Here is an 18,318-nt window from a genome sequence, read left to right on the forward strand (position 1 = left end):
CTAAGTTGGTCGAAATAAATGATTTTATTTATTTATTTATTATTTATCGTATTTTTATAAATCTTCAATTTAGTTTTAAAGTGTGTCGACAGATGGCAGTGAATTTACTGGGGTTACAAAATTTACTATGACAGTACCGCTCTAGTATAAGTTACTCTATGCTATCAGGAAGGACGGGATGTAACACCTTCCTTTAATCTATGATCAGCGTGTGGTGCTGTGTTTGATGATTTTATTTATAGTTAGGTTCATATTAGCTAGAGTGAGGTTTTCTATGGCAACATTAAAAATAATAGAGATAATTCAAGCAAATGAAAGAGAGAGAGAGAGAGAGAGAGAGAGAAAATTTATTTAACATCACAAAACATTATTATCACATCTTGAAAAATATGTACCTACTTAATAGTTTACATACAAAATTGCACTGTCTTTACAATGTCACAGTAATAGCTGGTCTTTTTCCAGCTTCTTTCATTAATCAACACTCTATGATCTATGATAGTACTGCCTATTCTGATAAACTGTAAACTCAATTTTTAGGGTTCCGTACCTCAAAAGGAAAAAACGGAACCCTTATAGGACCACTTTGTTGTCCGTCTGTCCGTCCGTCCGTCCGTCTGTCTGTCAAGACCCTCCATCTTACGTTTTTTGATAATTTTATTTTTAGTTTTAATCGTGCGTCGATAGATGGCAGTGAATTTACTGTGGCTACAAAATTTACTATGACAGTAAACGCTCTATCATATTATATCCTCTTCGGTATGAGGTTTTTTTAGTAAAATTTTACACGCTTTTATTAACCCCCGCCGTCGCAAGAAAGTGCTATAAGTTTGACCGCTATGTCGTGTGTGTGTGTGTGTGTGTGTGTGTGTGTGTGTGTGTGTGTGTGTGTGTGTGTGTGTGTGTGTGTGTGTGCGTGCGTGCGTGCGTGCGTGCGTGCGTGTGTGTGTGTGTGTGTGGCTGACTGTGAGGCCGTCGCTCTTAAACGGTTTAAGCTAGTTGATTTTATGTGCAACGCTGACTTTGCACATAGCCCATATTAACACGCTTACAGTAGTCAAAATATTTTAACGACAAGTTTACCACCGAAAAAGTATAACTACTCTTATTAAGGTTCCATAGCCAAAATGGTAAAAACTTTCTGTACATCCGTCTGTTTGTCCGTCAGTATGTCACAGCTATTTTGCTCACAAACTATCAATTAAGTTAAAATAATATTTTAATGAAGATAGGTGCCACTTCCGTACCCAAAGGGTAAAAACGGGACCCTATTACTAAGACTCCGCTGTCTGTCTGTCTGTCCGTCCGTCTGTCAACTGGCGTTATCTCATGAACCGTGATAGTTAGACAGCTGAAATTTTCACAGATGATGTATTTCTGTTGCCGCTATGGCAACAAATACTAAAAACAGAATAAAATAAATATTTAAGTGGGGCTTCCATACAACAAACGTGATTTTTTTGCTGTTTTTTTTCGTAATGGTACGGAACCCTTCGTGCGCGAGTCCGACTCGCACTTGGCCGGTTTTTTATAGAGTGTGGAAGGTGCATGGAGCAAGCATTTCATTTATTCTTAGTTAGGCATATACATATTATATTGGTTTGAGTGAGGATTCCTTAGCAATTATTAGATTATTAGTATTTGGTCCTGTGAAGGACTGATGATGGAGACCAATGGTAGCCATACAGGGACTGTGTGATGAAACAACACAACCTTATTGAGGTTTGGCTTTTAGAACTGTTGTTCACTAATATATATGACTTCAGAAGAACAGATGTAACAAATAGATGAATCATGAACCTATCACATGAACATCAGTAGGGTGTAGCATTTAATTTTCAGGGTTCCGTACCGAAAGGGTGAAAACGGGACCCTATTACTAAGACTCCACTCGTCTGTCCGTCTTGTCTGTCTGACTGTCACCAGGCTGTATCTCATGAACCGTGATAGCTAGACTGTTGTATTTCTGTTGCCGCTATAACAACAAATACTAAAAAGTACGGAACCCGAGTCCGACTCGCACTTGTCCGGTTTTTTTATCAACCCAAATTCAACAGGTTAAATAACATAACCATTCGCTTTCTTCTGGTAGCGGTAGCACACTCGTATTTCCTAAGCTAGGAAATAGTTTTCTCGCAATATCAATGAATAGCGTATGTGTTTTTAGGGTTCCGTAACTAAAGGGTAAAAACGGGACCCTATTACTAAGACTCCTCTGTCCGTCTGTCTGTCACCAGGCTGTATCTCATAAACAGTGATAGCTAGAAAGTTAAATTTTCAATAACAACAAATACTAAAAAGTACGGAACCCTCGGTAGGCGAGGCCGACTCGCACTTGTTCAGTTTTTTTGTTAAATATTACAAGTCTTTTGTAAACCCCCGAAGCAAAAAGAGGGGTGTTATACTTTTACCGTGTTTGTCTGTAACACCGTGTCTCTTAAACGGGCAAACCGATCGGACGCAGATAATTTAGCACTTGTTCTTCGACATGTTTCATCAAAATATTCTTTATTGCACACTTCAACACAAGAAAATAATACAGATAATACAGTAACTCAAGCAGAGGTATTAAACAACAGGTGGTCTTATCGTTAAAAAGCTTCTATTAGGTTAGTCCAACGACGTGTAAAGCCGCTCATACCCTCCAGAATTCAGGGTATCCAAAGAAATCCATTATTATCGGCCGCCTTGCCTCCGACTGCCTACAAGAGTGAACGTGGAGTCGTCGCCGCACCGCATCTTCCGCTACTCACCGGCGGCTGGTTCAAGAACTCTACGATCCTGCAGGCTCCTGATATAAAACTGTCCTTCTCAGGACAAATACAACTGCCCTTTTCAGGGCAACAGAAAAACTGTTCTTTTCAGAACAAATGTCACTGTTTCTATGACGACACAGCTTCAAGTGTTCTTTTCAGAACACTTGGTTCCTGTTTCTATGTTTATACACAGATCAATCGATGCCTCTTTTTAGCGATAACACCGTTTGGTGCCTCTACCAAAATTGTTTATGTTTTTATACATGTATTGTAAACTGTGTGCAATAAAGAGTATCGTGTTGAACCACTTGTACCCTCGTATATATTAAGTTAATGTAATACTAGGAATCATGATATTTTAATAAAAAATAATAAGTCAGTTTATTCTGATACTTGTACTTGTGTCGCATTCTTGTTCCCCATGCGCTGACCGTGAGGCTCGCGATGTGTGTGATCGTGTAAGCGATGTCCCGCTCGCATCCCGGAGCGGCGTGCGGACCCGCGTCCAATGTGAAGATCGCCCACGTCGCCTGCACGCTCTGCTCTGCACTCGACACCATGCTGACAGGTTAGTGTTGTTCTATATTTATGCACAGATGTACTGAAACAGTTTTGCTCATTTCTTTTTTTCGCATTAAGTCCGCCATTTGTATATTATTTATGTATTTTGTGTTATGAAGTTTAAATAAATAAATTATCTCAGCAAATTTACACTGCCTTATTGGGGTTCTCAAACGGAATGGCATACGAAGGAAGTACATCAAGTCTTCGCTACGCTACGCCCTGCTCCGCTGCTTACCGGTTCAGGAACTACGATGCTGCAGGCTCCAGATATAAAACTGTCAAATGAAAGAGCTCATTGCGAGAATTTCAAATATTTTTTTGGTTCCGTACCTCAAAAGGAAAAAATGGAACCCTCATAGGATCACTCGTGCGTCTGTCTGTCTGTCTGTCTGTCTGTCCGTCTGTCACTGCCTATTTTCTCCGAAACTACTGGACTAATTAAGTTGAAATTTGGAACACATATGTAAGTTTGTGACCCAAAGATGGACATGTAACGTAAACATATTAATTTTAAACACGGGGGCCACTTTTGGGGGGTAAATGAGAAAATTAAAAAATAAAGTTTGTCAAACTATACCGTGTTACATATCAAATGAAAGAGCTCATTGTGAGAATCTCAAAATTTTTTTTTAATAATTTTAAGATAAATTAGAAGTTATTTAAGAAAATAGGCAAAAAATTACCATCCCCCCCCCCCCCTTTATCTCCAAAACTACTGGGTCAAAAATTTTGAAAAAAATACACAAAATAGATCTTTACCTATAGATCACCGGAAAACCTATTAGAAATGTGCAGTCAAGCGTGAGTCGGACTTAATTACTTAGTTTTTGATCCGACCCCTACGGGTTTTTAAAGACATTTCACATAAAAAATACATTGTTTAAATTGTGTAATGTACGGAACCCTTGGAACACAGGTCCGACTCGCACTTGGCCGGTTTTTTTAATAATTTTATTAGTTATTCAAGAAAGTAGGCAAAAAATGACCATTCCCCCCCTTTATCACCGAAGCTACAGTCTAAAATTTTGAAAAAAATACACAAATTAGATCTTTACCTATAGATCACAGGAAAACCTATCATAAATGTGCACTCAAGCGTGAGTCGGACTTATTTACTTAGTTTTTGATCCGACCCCTACGGGTTTTTTAAAGATATTTCACTCTATTTTCACATAAAAAGTACATTGTTTAAATTGTGTTATGTACGGAACCCTTTTAACGCGAGTCCGACTCGCACTTGGCCGGTTTTTATGTGTGTATTGTGACAAACGAATAAATGGTTTGTCTATCTATCTACCTACTACTACGTAAGGGGGTTTCTTTGTCGATGACGCCCTCCACGCCCTTTTTGCACTCTACGTCACTACTCCTAATTGAGAACTCTTGGTCCAGTTGATAAAGATAGATAGATAATTTCTTTATTCATACCCACAACATACATGGCATTGAAAAGTACAAGATAAGAACATGCAAAACAAGTTAATTACTAAAAACTATTAACTATTACTTTATGAAGCCGTGTGTCGTGGCACAAAAAAGGCGCTGGCTCAGGATTGTGATGCGGCAAGCCACATCGCTGGTATTCTGCCAGCACGTTACATAAGAATATGCAACGCTTAATTTAAAAACAGAACAAATAAAGACGCGACTACCTGATCAAATAAGAAAAATATTGCTTGGCGCTCTATTCTGATATGGGTATTTCCGAGCCTGCGCGTCCCAAGGGCCCGATAAAGTGGCGTATTAGAGTTTTGAATGATTTATCCCGGTCAATATAAGTCTAGTGAAAGTGGCATATATTCACGTTCAGATGCATTTATACACTCAAGTCATGTCTATGTTGTTGGTTTGCCACTGTCGTTTTGTACTAGCGCGGGTGCTATGTTCCTTTTTTTAATCTGTGAGAATAATTAGTAAATGAAGCATTTTTCAGGTTGCTGCATGAAGCGAATACCTACGCCGTTGCAATGGATATCTCAAAGCCCGGATTTCTCAAAGATTTGGCTGCTGTAATAAGGTAGGTACTAGTTTATAATACTAGTAGCTTATAGGTAGATATACATACAATAATAATAATTTTATCCTGCCATTACCGTGCATGTTCTGTTTACCTTAATCTTTTATAAAATCATGGTTGTACCAGCATTTAATTATTGCTTGTCTTTGCTAGGAAATCTACACAGAGGAGTCGAAAATGCAGAAATGACAGCTCGCACACAAATGCATAAAGCTCTGAAGCTTGTAAGCTGCTTAGAAAGTCGCCCAAAACATATTGGCATAGAGTTATGGAGCCCGTCTGCAAAAAGGTAAGAAACTTGTGATATTAACTTCTAATATTTTCACATCTTTATTTGATTCAGATATTTCTATTTAGATGTAACTGCCAGTAGAGAGGTGATGTCTCATTAGATGTAACCCAATGAAAGATTTCTTTCATTAGAACTCCTATATGACTAGTGCTGCAGACTGTTATGGGATGCCTGCAATTTGTAATTATAAACCGACACATGGAGCCGAGGTTTTCTTAAGAGACGCAAGGGGTACCTACTTAAAACGTGTACAATTTGTAATGGGCAGGCTATGTGCATGTGGCACCCTTGGAGTTGCAAATATACATAGGCTTTGGTAACTACTTACTATCAGCAAAGATAGATACAACTCCGTAATAGATGGATACAGTCTAAGGAAAAAACGTGCCTCGAAAATCAAGAAAATTTGATTCTTGTTCAGAGGGCGCTACTAGCTTTAGCCTACTGTCGTATAGATGGCGTTGACGGTTTCGTTTGTTATTTAACAATTTAAACGCATATCAGTGAAAGAACATGGGTCAAAATCATAAAAATAATTAATGCAAATAAAAAAAATCATTTACATTTTATCGTATTTTTATAAATCTTCAATTGAGTTTTAAAGTTTGTCGACAGATGGCAGTGAATTTACTGGGGTTACAAAATTTACTATGACAGTACCGCTCTAGTATAAGTTACTCTATGCTATCAGGAAGGACGGGATGTAACACCTTCCTTTAATCTATGATCAGCGTGTGGTGCTATGTGTTTGATGATTTTATTTATAGTTAGGTTCATATTAGCTAGAGTGAGGTTTTCTATGGCAACATTAAAAATAATAGAGATAATTCAAGCAAATGAAAGAGAGAGAGAGAGAGAGAAAATTTATTTAACATCACAAAACATTATTAAACACACATCTTGAAAAATATGTACCTACTTAATAGTTTACATACTAAATTGCACTGTCTTCACAATGTCACAGTAATAGCTGGTCTTTTTCCAGCTTCTTTCATTAATCAACACTCTATGATCTATGATAGTACTGCCTATTCTGATAAACTGTAAACTCAATTTTTGGGGTTCCGTACCTCAAAAGGAAAAAACGGAACCCTTATAGGACCACTTTGTTGTCCGTCTGTCCGTCCGTCCGTCCGTCTGTCTGTCAAGACCCTCCATCTTACGTTTTTTGATAATTTTATTTTTAGTTTTAATCGTGTGTCGATAGATGGCAGTGAATTTACTGTGGCTACAAAATTTACTATGATAGTAACCGCTCTATCCTATTATATCCTCTTCGGTATGAGGTTTTTTTAGTAAAATTTTACACGCTTTTATTAACCGCCGCCGTCGCAAGAAAGTGCTATAAGTTTGACCGCTATGTCGTGTGTGTGTGTGTGTGGCTGTCTGTGAGGCCGTAGCTTTTAAACGGGTGAAGCTAGTTGATTTTATGTGCAACGTTGACTTCGTAGTCAAAATATTTTAACGACAAGTTTACCACCGAAAAAGTATAACTACTCTTTTTAAGGTTCCATAGCCAAAATGGTAAAAACTTTCTGTACATCCGTCTGTTTGTCCGTCAGTATATCACAGCTATTTTGCTCACAAACTATCAATTATATTAAAATAATATTTTAATGAAGATAGGTGCCATTTCACAAAACAAAACGGTTTTTAGGGTTCCGTACCCAAAGGGTAAAAACGGGACCCTATTACTAAGACTCCGCTGTCTGTCTGTCTGTCTGTCCGTCCGTCTGTCAACTGGCGTTATCTCATGAACCGTGATAGTTAGACAGCTGAAATTTTCACAGATGTATTTCTGTTGCCGCTATGGCAACAAATACTAAAAACAGAATAAAATAAATATTTAAGTGGGGCTTCCATACAACAAACGTGATTTTTTTGCTGTTTTTTTCCGTAATGGTACGGAACCCTTCGTGCGCGAGTCCGACTCGCACTTGGCCGGTTTTTTATAGAGTGTGGAAGGTGCATGGAGCAAGCATTTCATTTATTCTTAGTTAGGCATATACATATTATATTGGTTTGAGTGAGGATTCCTTAGCAATTATTAGATTATTAGTATTTGGTCCTGTGAAGGACTGATGATGGAGACCAATGGTAGCCATACAGGGACTGTGTGATGAAACAACACAACCTTATTGAGGTTTGGCTTTTAGAACTGTTGTTCACTAATATATATGACTTCAGAAGAACAGATGTAACAAATAGATGTACCTATCACATGAACTTCAGTAGGGTGTAGCTATTAATTTTCAGGGTTCCGTACCGGAAGGGTGAAAACGGGACCCTATTACTAAGACTCCACTCGTCTGTCCGTCTTGTCTGTCTGACTGTCACCAGGCTGTATCTCATGAACCGTGATAGCTGACTGACTGTTGTATTTCTGTTGCCGCTATAACAACAAATACTAAAAAGTACGGAAACCTAGTCCGACTCGCACTTGTCCGGTTTTTTTATCAACCCAAATTCTACAGGTTAAATAACATAACCATTCACTTTCTTCTGGTAGCGGTAGCACACTCGTATTTCCTAAGCTAGGAAATAGTTTTCACGCAATATCCAGCAATGAACAGCGTATGTGTTTTTAGGGTTCCGTACCCAAAGGGTAAAAACGGGACCTTATTATTAAGACTCCTCTGTTCGTCTGTCTGTCACCAGGCTGTATCTCATAATCAGTGATAACTAGAAAGTTAAATTTTCGATAACAACAAATACTAAAAAGGACGGAACCCTCGGTGGGCGAGTCCGACTCGCACTTGTCCGGTTTTTTTGTTAAATATTACAAGTTCCCTATCGCTTTTGTAAATTTACCGCTAGTTGTGTGTTTGTCTGTAACACCTTGTCTCTTTAACGGGTAAACCGATTGGACGCAGATATTTTAGCACTTGTTCTTCGACATGTTTCATCAAAATATTCTTTATTGCACACTTCAGCAAGCAGAGGTATTAAACAACAGGTGGTCTTATCGTTAAAAAGCTTTTATTAGGTTAGTCCAACGACGTGTAAAGCCGCTCATACCCTCCAGAATTCAGGGTATCCAAAGAAATCCATTATTATCGGCCGCCTTGCCTCCGACTGCCTACAAGAGTGAACGTGGAGTCGTCGCCGCACCGCATCTTCCGCTACTCACCGGCGGCTGGTTCAAGAACTCTACGATCCTGCAGGCTCCTGATATAAAACTGTCCTTCTCAGGACAAATACAACTGCCCTTTTCAGGGCAACAGAAAAACTGTTCTTTTCAGAACAAATGTCACTGTTTCTATGACGACACAGCTTCAAGTGTTCTTTTCAGAACACTTGGTTCCTGTTTCTATGTTTATACACAGATCAATCGATGCCTCTTTTTAGCGATAACACCGTTTGGTGCCTCTACCAAAATTGTTTATGTTTTTATACATGTATTGTAAACTGTGTGCAATAAAGAGTATCGTGTTGAACCACTTGTACCCTCGTATATATTAAGTTAATGTAATACTAGGAATCATGATATTTTAATAAAAAATAATAAGTCAGTTTATTCTGATACTTGTACTTGTGTCGCATTCTTGTTCCCCATGCGCTGACCGTGAGGCTCGCGATGTGTGTGATCGTGTAAGCGATGTCCCGCTCGCATCCCGGAGCGGCGTGCGGACCCGCGTCCAATGTGAAGATCGCCCACGTCGCCTGCACGCTCTGCTCTGCACTCGACACCATGCTCACAGGTTAGTGTTGTTCTATATTTATGCACAGATGTACTGAAACAGTTTTGCTCATTTCTTTTTTTCGCATTAAGTCCGCCGTTTGTATATTATTTATGTATTTTGTGCTATGAAGTTTAAATAAATAAATTATCTCAGCAAGTTTACACTGCCTTATTGGGGTTCTCAAACGGAATGGCATACGAAGGAAGTACATCAAGTCTTCGCTACGCTACGCCCTGCTCCGCTGCTTACCGGTTCAGGAACTACGATGCTGCAGGCTCCAGATATAAAACTGTCCTTCTCAGGACAAATACAACTGCCCTTTTCAGGGCAACAGAAAAACTGTTCTTTTCAGAACACTTGTTTCCTGTTTCTATGACGACAACGCAAAAATGTTCTTTTCAGAACAACTGTCACTGTTTCTATGTGTATACACTTCAATCAGTCTATGTATTGATTTGTTTAGTCTCCATTGCACAATATAGCAGAAATGGCGGACTTAAGGCATTCTATACTAGTCAACCAATGGGCTAAACCAAAAAGAAAGCAGGTCCTGGGTCTTTTAAATTAAATTGTAAACAAGACATAAGTATAATATTTAGTAATATCACGGCTGGTCTGATATATCGCTAATAATAGAATGTTACAAGTTGACCAAGGACCTCTATCATTAATAAACCCCTCAAGATGCTTCTGCTCATTCAAATAAATAACCCTTATGTATATTTTTATCCTACTGTCTCCTGTCCAAACATATTATAACTCTCTCTATTTAGAATCTATTTGTGAATTTTTTTGTATGAATACTTATACTTGTGTTATGTTCTTGGTTCCCATGCGCTGGTCGTGATGCTCGCGGCGGCTACTGCGGTTATCACGCGGATGCAGCTCTGAAACAGCTCGCAATGCACGCAGTGATGTGCCGTCCGCATCCCGGAGCGGCGTGCGGGGCCGGTATCTAGTGTGAAGATCGCCTTCGTCGCTTGCGTGCTCTGTTCTGCCGTCGTCCCCGTGCTATCAGGTTAGTGTTGTTCTAAATGTATGCACAAGTGTAGTGAAACAGTCTTTCTCACAGGCCAGGGGTTAATTTTCGTGTTCCCTCTTTAATTTACTAGCACTCGCTTACCTGGATTCTAGCAGAATTACTAGTGCTTCGCTCGAAAGAGTGGAGCGTATAACTGAGCCAGAACCCTTTTGTTTTGCTGCAACGCACACAGCTATCTTACAGTTTATTTTTTAAGTATTGTTTTTTATCTTAATGTTGCTTTTTCTATCTCTTTTGTTTCTTTTTAGGGCTCCGTACCTCAAAAGGAATAAACGGAACTCTTATAGAATCACTCGTGCGTCTGTCTGTTTATAAAATCATGGTTGTACCAGCATTTAGTTATTGCTTGTCTTTGCTAGGAAATCTACAGAGAGGAGTCGAAAATGCAGAAATGACAGCTCGCACACAAATGCCTAAAGCTCTGAAGCTTGTAAGCTGCTTAGAAAGTCGCCCAAAACATATTGGCATAGAGTTATGGAGCCCGTCTGCAAAAAGGTAAGAAAATTGTGATATTAACTTCTAATATTTTCACATCTTTATTTGATTCAGATATTTCTATTTAGATGTAACTGCCAGTAGAGAGGTGATGTCTCATTAGATGTAACCCAATGAAAGATTTCTCTCATTAGAACTCCTATATGACTAGTGCTGCAGACTGTTATGGGATGCCTGCAATTTTTAATTATAAACCGACACATGGAGCCGAGGTTTTCTTAAGAGACGCAAGGGGTACCTACTTAAAACGTGTACAATTTCTAATGGGCAGGCTATGTGCATGTGGCACCCTTGGAGTTGCAAATATACATAGGCTTTGGTAACTACTTACTATCAGCAAAGATAGATATAACTCCGTAATAGATGGATACAGTCTAAGGAAAAAACGTGCCTCGAAAATCAAGAAAATTTGATTCTCGTTCAGAGGGCGCTACTGAATTTACTGGGGTTACAAAATTTACTATGACAGTACCGCTCTAGTATAAGTTACTCTATGCTATCAGGAAGGACGGGATGTAACACCTTCCTTTAATCTATGATCAGCGTGTGGTGCTATGTGTTTGATGATTTTATTTATAGTTAGGTTCATATTAGCTAGAGTGAGGTTTTCTATGGCAACATTAAAAATAATAGAGATAATTCAAGCAAATGAAAGAGAGAGAGAGAGAGAGAGAAAATTTATTTAACATCACAAAACATTATTAAACACACATCTTGAAAAATATGTACCTACTTAATAGTTTACAACTTTACATACTAAAGTGCACTGTCTTCACAATCTATTGACTCGCACATATTGTATACTATTGTAATATTTATGATGTCACAGTAATAGCTGGTCTTATGTCTCTGACGAAAGAGTGTTAGGAGTTTTCCAGCTTCTTTCATTAATCAACACTCTATGATCTATGATAGTACTGCCTATTCTGATAAACTGTAAACTCAATTTTTGGGGTTCCGTACCTCAAAAGGAAAAAACGGAACCCTTATAGGACCACTTTGTTGTCCGTCTGTCCGTCCGTCCGTCCGTCTGTCAAGACCCTCTATCTTACGTTTTTTGATAATTTTATTTTTAGTTTTAATCATGTGTCGATAGATGGCAGTGAATTTACTGTGGCTACAAAATTTACTATGACAGTAACCGCTCTATCCTATTATATCCTCTTCGGTATGAGGTTTTTTTAGTAAAATTTTACACGCTTTTATTAACCGCCGCCGTCGCAAGAAAGTGCTATAAGTTTGACCGCTATGTCGTGTGTGTGTGTGTGTGTGTGTGGCTGTCTGTGAGGCCGTAGCTCTTAAACGGGTGAAGCTAGTTGATTTTATGTGCAACGTTGACTTCGTAGTCAAAATATTTTAACGACAAGTTTACCACCGAAAAAGTATAACTACTCTTTTTAAGGTTCCATAGCCAAAATGGTAAAAACTTTCTGCACATCCGTCTGTTTGTCCGTCAGTATATCACAGCTATTTTGCTCACAAACTATCAATTATATTAAAATAATATTTTAATGAAGATAGGTGCCACTTCACAAAACAAAACGGTTTTTAGGGTTCCGTACCCAAAGGGTAAAAACGGGACCCTATTACTAAGACTCCGCTGTCTGTCTGTCTGTCCGTCCGTCTGTCAACTGGCGTTATCTCATGAACCGTGATAGTTAGACAGCTGAAATTTTCACAGATGATGTATTTCTGTTGCCGCTATGGCAACAAATACTAAAAACAGAATAAAATAAATATTTAAGTGGGGCTTCCATACAACAAACGTGATTTTTTGCTGTCTTTTTCCGTAATCGTACGGAACCCTTCGTGCGCGAGTCCGACTCGCACTTGGCCGGTTTTTTATAGAGTGTGGAAGGTGCATGGAGCAAGCATTGCATTTATTCTTAGTTAGGCATATACATATTATATTGGTTTGAGTGAGGATTCCTTAGCAATTATTAGTATTTGGTCCTGTGAAGGACTGATGATGGAGACCAATGGTAGCCATACAGGGACTGTGTGATGAAACAACACAACCTTATTGAGGTTTGGCTTTTAGAACTGTTGTTCACTAATATATATGACTTCAGAAGAACAGATGTAACAAATAGATGTACCTATCACATGAACTTCAGTAGGGTGTAGCTATTAATTTTCAGGGTTCCGTACCGGAAGGGTGAAAACGGGACCCTATTACTAAGACTCCACTCGTCTGTCCGTCTTGTCTGTCTGTCTGTCACCAGGCTGTATCTCATGAACCGTGATAGCTAGACTGCTGTATTTCTGTTGCCGCTATAACAACAAATACTAAAAAGTACGGAACCCGAGTCCGACTCGCACTTGTCCGGTTTTTTATCAACCCAAATTCTACAGGTTAAATAACATAACCATTCACTTTCTTCTGGTAGCGGTAGCACACTCGTATTTCCTAAGCTAGGAAATAGTTTTCACGCAATATCCAGCAATGAACAGCGTATGTGTTTTTAGGGTTCCGTACCCAAAGGGTAAAAACGGGACCCTATTATTAAGACTCCTCTGTTCGTCTGTCTGTCACAAGGCTATATCTCATAAACAGTGATAGCTAGAAAGTTAAATTTTCAATAACAACAAATACTAAAAAGTACGAAACCCTCGGTGGGCGAGGCCGACTCGCACTTGTTCAGTTTTTTTGTTAAATATTACAAGTCTTTTGTAAACCCCCGAAGCAAAAAGAGGGGTGTTATACTTTTACCGTGTTTGTCTGTAACACCGTGTCTCTTAAACGGGCAAACCGATCGGACGCAGATATTTTAGCACTTGTTCTTCGACATGTTTCATCAAAATATTCTTTATTGCACACTTCAACACAAGAAAATAATACAGATAATACAGTAACTCAAGCAGAGGTATTAAACAACAGGTGGTCTTATCGTTAAAAAGCTTTTATTAGGTTAGTCCAACGACGTGTAAAGCCGCTCATACCCTCCAGAATTCAGGGCATCCAAAGAAATCCATTATTATCGGCCGCCTTGCCTCCGACTGCCTACAAGAGTGAACGTGGAGTCGTCGCCGCACCGCATCTTCCGCTACTCACCGGCGGCTGGTTCAAGAACTCTACGATCCTGCAGGCTCCTGATATAAAACTGTCCTTCTCAGGATAAATACAACTGCCCTTTTCAGGGCAACAGAAAAACTGTTCTTTTCAGAACAAATGTCACTGTTTCTATGACGACACAGCTTCAAGTGTTCTTTTCAGAACACTTGGTTCCTGTTTCTATGTTTATACACAGATCAATCGATGCCTCTTTTTAGCGATAACACCGTTTGGTGCCTCTACCAAAATTGTTTATGTTTTTATACATGTATTGTAAACTGTGTGCAATAAAGAGTATCGTGTTGAACCACTTGTACCCTCGTATATATTAAGTTAATGTAATACTAGGAATCATGATATTTTAATAAAAAAGAATATGTCAGTTTATTCTGATACTTGTACTTGTGTCGCATTCTTGTTCCCCATGCGCTGACCGTGAGGCTCGCGATGTGTGTGATCGTGTAAGCGATGTCCCGCTCGCATCCCGGAGCGGCGTGCGGACCCGCGTCCAATGTGAAGATCGCCCACGTCGCCTGCACGCTCTGCTCTGCACTCGACACCATGCTGACAGGTTAGTGCTGTTCTATATTTATGCACAGATGTACTGAAACAGTTTTGCTCATTTCTTTTTTTCGCATTAAGTCCGCCATTTGTATATTATTTATGTATTTTGTGCTATGAAGTTTAAATAAATAAATTATCTCAAAACGGAATGGCATACGAAGGAAGTACATCAAGTCTTCGCTACGCTACGCCCTGCTCCGCTGCTTACCGGTTCAGGAACTACGATGCTGCATGCTCCAGATATAAAACTGTCCTTCTCAGGACAAATACAACTGCCCTTTTCAGGGCAACAGAAAAACTGTTCTTTTCAGAACACTTGTTTCCTGTTTCTATGACGACAACGCAAAAATGTTCTTTTCAGAACAACTGTCACTGTTTCTATGTGTATACACTTCAATCAGTCTATGTATTGATTTGTTTAGTCTCCATTGCACAATATAGCAGAAATGGCGGACTTAAGGCATTCTATACTAGTCAACCAATGGGCTAAACCAAAAAGAAAGCAGGTCCTGGGTCTTTTAAATTAAATTGTAAACAAGACATAAGTATAATATTTAGTAATATCACGGCTGGTCTGATATATCGCTAATAATAGAATGTTACAAGTTGACCAAGGACCTCTATCATTAATAAACCCCTCAAGATGCTTCTGCTCATTCAAATAAATAACCCTTATGTATATTTTTATCCTACTGTCTCCTGTCCAAACATATTATAACTCTCTCTATTTAGAATCTATTTGTGAATTTTTTTGTATGAATACTTATACTTGTGTTATGTTCTTGGTTCCCATGCGCTGGTCGTGATGCTCGCGGCGGCTACTGCGGTTATCACGCGGATGCAGCTCTGAAACAGCTCGCAATGCACGCAGTGATGTGCCGTCCGCATCCCGGAGCGGCGTGCGGGGCCGGTATCTAGTGTGAAGATCGCCTTCGTCGCTTGCGTGCTCTGTTCTGCCGTCGTCCCCGTGCTATCAGGTTAGTGTTCTAAATGTATGCACAAGTGTAGTGAAACAGTCTTTCTCACAGGCCAGGGGTTAATTTTCGTGTTCCCTCTTTAATTTACTAGCACTCGCTTACCTGGATTCTAGCAGAATTACTAGTGCTTCGCTCGAAAGAGTGGAGCGTATAACTGAGCCAGAACCCTTTTGTTTTGCTGCAACGCACACAGCTATCTTACAGTTTATTTTTTAAGTATTGTTTTTTATCTTAATGTTGCTTTTTCTATCTCTTTTGTTTCTTTTTAGGGCTCCGTACCTCAAAAGGAATAAACGGAACTCTTATAGAATCACTCGTGCGTCTGTCTGTTTATAAAATCATGGTTGTACCAGCATTTAATTATTACTTGTCTTTGCTAGGAAATCTACAGAGAGGAGTCGAAAATGCAGAAATGACAGCTCGCACACAAATGCCTAAAGCTCTGAAGCTTGTAAGCTGCTTAGAAAGTCGCCCAAAACATATTGGCATAGAGTTATGGAGCCCGTCTGCAAAAAGGTAAGAAACTTGTGATATTAACTTCTAATATTTTCACATCTTTATTTGATTCAGATATTTCTATTTAGATGTAACTGCCAGTAGAGAGGTGATGTCTCATTAGATGTAACCCAATGAAAGATTTCTCTCATTAGAACTCCTATATGACTAGTGCTGCAGACTGTTATGGGATGCCTGCAATTTTTAATTATAAACCGACACATGGAGCCGAGGTTTTCTTAAGAGACGCAAGGGGTACCTACTTAAAACGTGTACAATTTGTAATGGGCAGGCTATGTGCATGTGGCACCCTTGGAGTTGCAAATATACATAGGCTTTGGTAACTACTTACTATCAGCAAAGATAGATACAACTCCGTAATAGATGGATACAGTCTAAGGAAAAAACGTGCCTCGAAAATCAAGAAAATTTGATTCTCGTTCAGAGGGCGCTACTAGCTTTAGCCTACTGTCGTATAGATGGCGTTGACGGTTTCGTTTGTTATTTAACAATTTAAACGCATATCAGTGAAAGAACATGGGTCAAAATCATAAAAATAATTAATGCAAATAAAAAAAATCATTTACATTTGATGACTGACAGAGTGAGATGGGGAGAGAGGAAACCCGAACAAATTAGTTTATATTTTGAGATTTGTCAGAAGGGACTTAGTAACATTGATTTCCCGTGCGAATTTAGGAAGTGCTCTGATAGTCATTGTTGTGAGGCTGGTCACAAAAAACTTATTGATAATCTATATATAAATATAATCAATATTCTATGCGATGCCGCCACCACGAGTCATTCACAAAAACGTTCGCAAAAAAGGAAAACTGTAATTGGTTGGAACGAACATGTAAGTGAGGCCCACAGGGAGGCCCGGGAAAAGTTTGGATTGTGGAATTGGTATGGGAGACCGGAGTCAGGTTATTATTATGATGAGATGCAGAGAAGCCGAAGTATTTTTAAAGCGAAGCTAAAATGGTGTCAAAAACACGCTGACCAGATAAGAATGGATATCCTTGCATCTCATCATTCTAAGCGTGATTTTCGTGGGTTCTGGAAAGCCACGAGGAACCTAAACAGTAAACCTGGCCTTCCTGAGAGCATTGAGGGCATTATTGATCATAGGTGTATAGCCAGTTTATTTCAAAAACAGTTTACTGTGGCGTCACCCTTAAAGTTGACGTGTTCATTACTGGAGGATGAGTTGAGTGACCAGGAGATTAAAATTAGATTTACGGCTAAAGATGTTGCGACGGTATTAAAATCTATGTCGCGTGGAAAATCTCCTGGTCACGATGGCCTCAGTATTGAACACCTGAGGAATGCAGGCCCTCACTTGCCGAGGGTACTCGCTATGTTGTACAACCTCTGCATTAGTCACGCGTACTTACCCGAGGCAATGATGAGGACTGTGGTAGTACCAATTGTCAAGGATAAGGGTGGTGATGTCAGTGATAAAACCAATTACAGACCGATCTCGCTAGCGACAGTGGTAGCTAAAGTGCTGGACAGTCTTCTTGGTACACAATTGGACAAGTACCTTGATATACATCAAAATCAATTCGGCTTCAGGCCTGGACTCTCTACGGAAACTGCCATATTGTGTCTTAAGGAGACTGTCAGGCACTATACAGAGAGAGGCACGTGTATTTATGCATGCTTTCTTGATTTATCGAAGGCGTTTGACCTCGTCAACTACGACGTCCTCTGGCGGAAGTTAGAGAACACGAAAATGCCGGTTGAGCTTCGTAGAATGTTTGAATACTGGTACCTTAACCAGAGGAATGTAGTACGATGGTCGAGCGCTTATTCGGAGCCATACAGGTTGGAGTGTGGCGTGAGGCAGGGAGGGGTGACCTCGCCCAAGCTCTTTAACCTGTATATAAATGCACTTGTGGAGGAGCTCAGCAGCACTACTGTCGGATGCCACATTGGCGATACTTGTCTGAATAATATAAGCTATGCAGACGACATGGTGCTGCTGAGTGCCTCTCCTTGTGGCCTGGCGAAGCTAATAAGCATATGTGAGAGATATGCACTCAGTCACGGTTTGACGTATAATGTCAAAAAGAGTGAATGCATGGTCTTTCAAGTTAGAGGTAAAGAACTACCACCAGTGCCACCTATTAAGTTAAGCGGAACTCCACTGAATAGGGTGAACCGATTCAAATACCTTGGGCATGTAGTAACCTCTGACTTGAAAGATGATGCTGACATAGAAAGAGAACGGAGAGCGTTGTGTGTTAGAGCGAATATGGTGGCCCGCAGATTTGTTAGTTGCTCCATTGAGGTGAAAAAGATTCTTTTTAGAGCATTCTGTACTACCTTTTACACTACAAGTCTGTGGGCGTGCTATACGCAAAAACAGTACA

At 39.6% G+C, this 18,318-nt stretch overlaps 1 long non-coding RNA gene across 1 annotated transcript; it reads left to right on the plus strand.

Moving 5' to 3' along the window:
* Positions 1-10,141: 10,141 nt before the first annotated feature.
* LOC134752245 (uncharacterized) lies at positions 10,142-16,164 on the plus strand. Its single transcript, XR_010128747.1, has 4 exons — positions 10,142-10,330; positions 10,714-14,475; positions 15,313-15,445; positions 15,826-16,164. It is a non-coding gene; the product is annotated as an uncharacterized LOC134752245 (long non-coding RNA).
* The last annotated feature ends 2,154 nt before the right edge of the window (positions 16,165-18,318 follow it).

This window comes from Cydia strobilella, chromosome 24 (genome assembly GCF_947568885.1).
Source record: "Cydia strobilella chromosome 24, ilCydStro3.1, whole genome shotgun sequence".
NCBI classification, from domain to species: domain Eukaryota; kingdom Metazoa; phylum Arthropoda; class Insecta; order Lepidoptera; family Tortricidae; genus Cydia; species Cydia strobilella.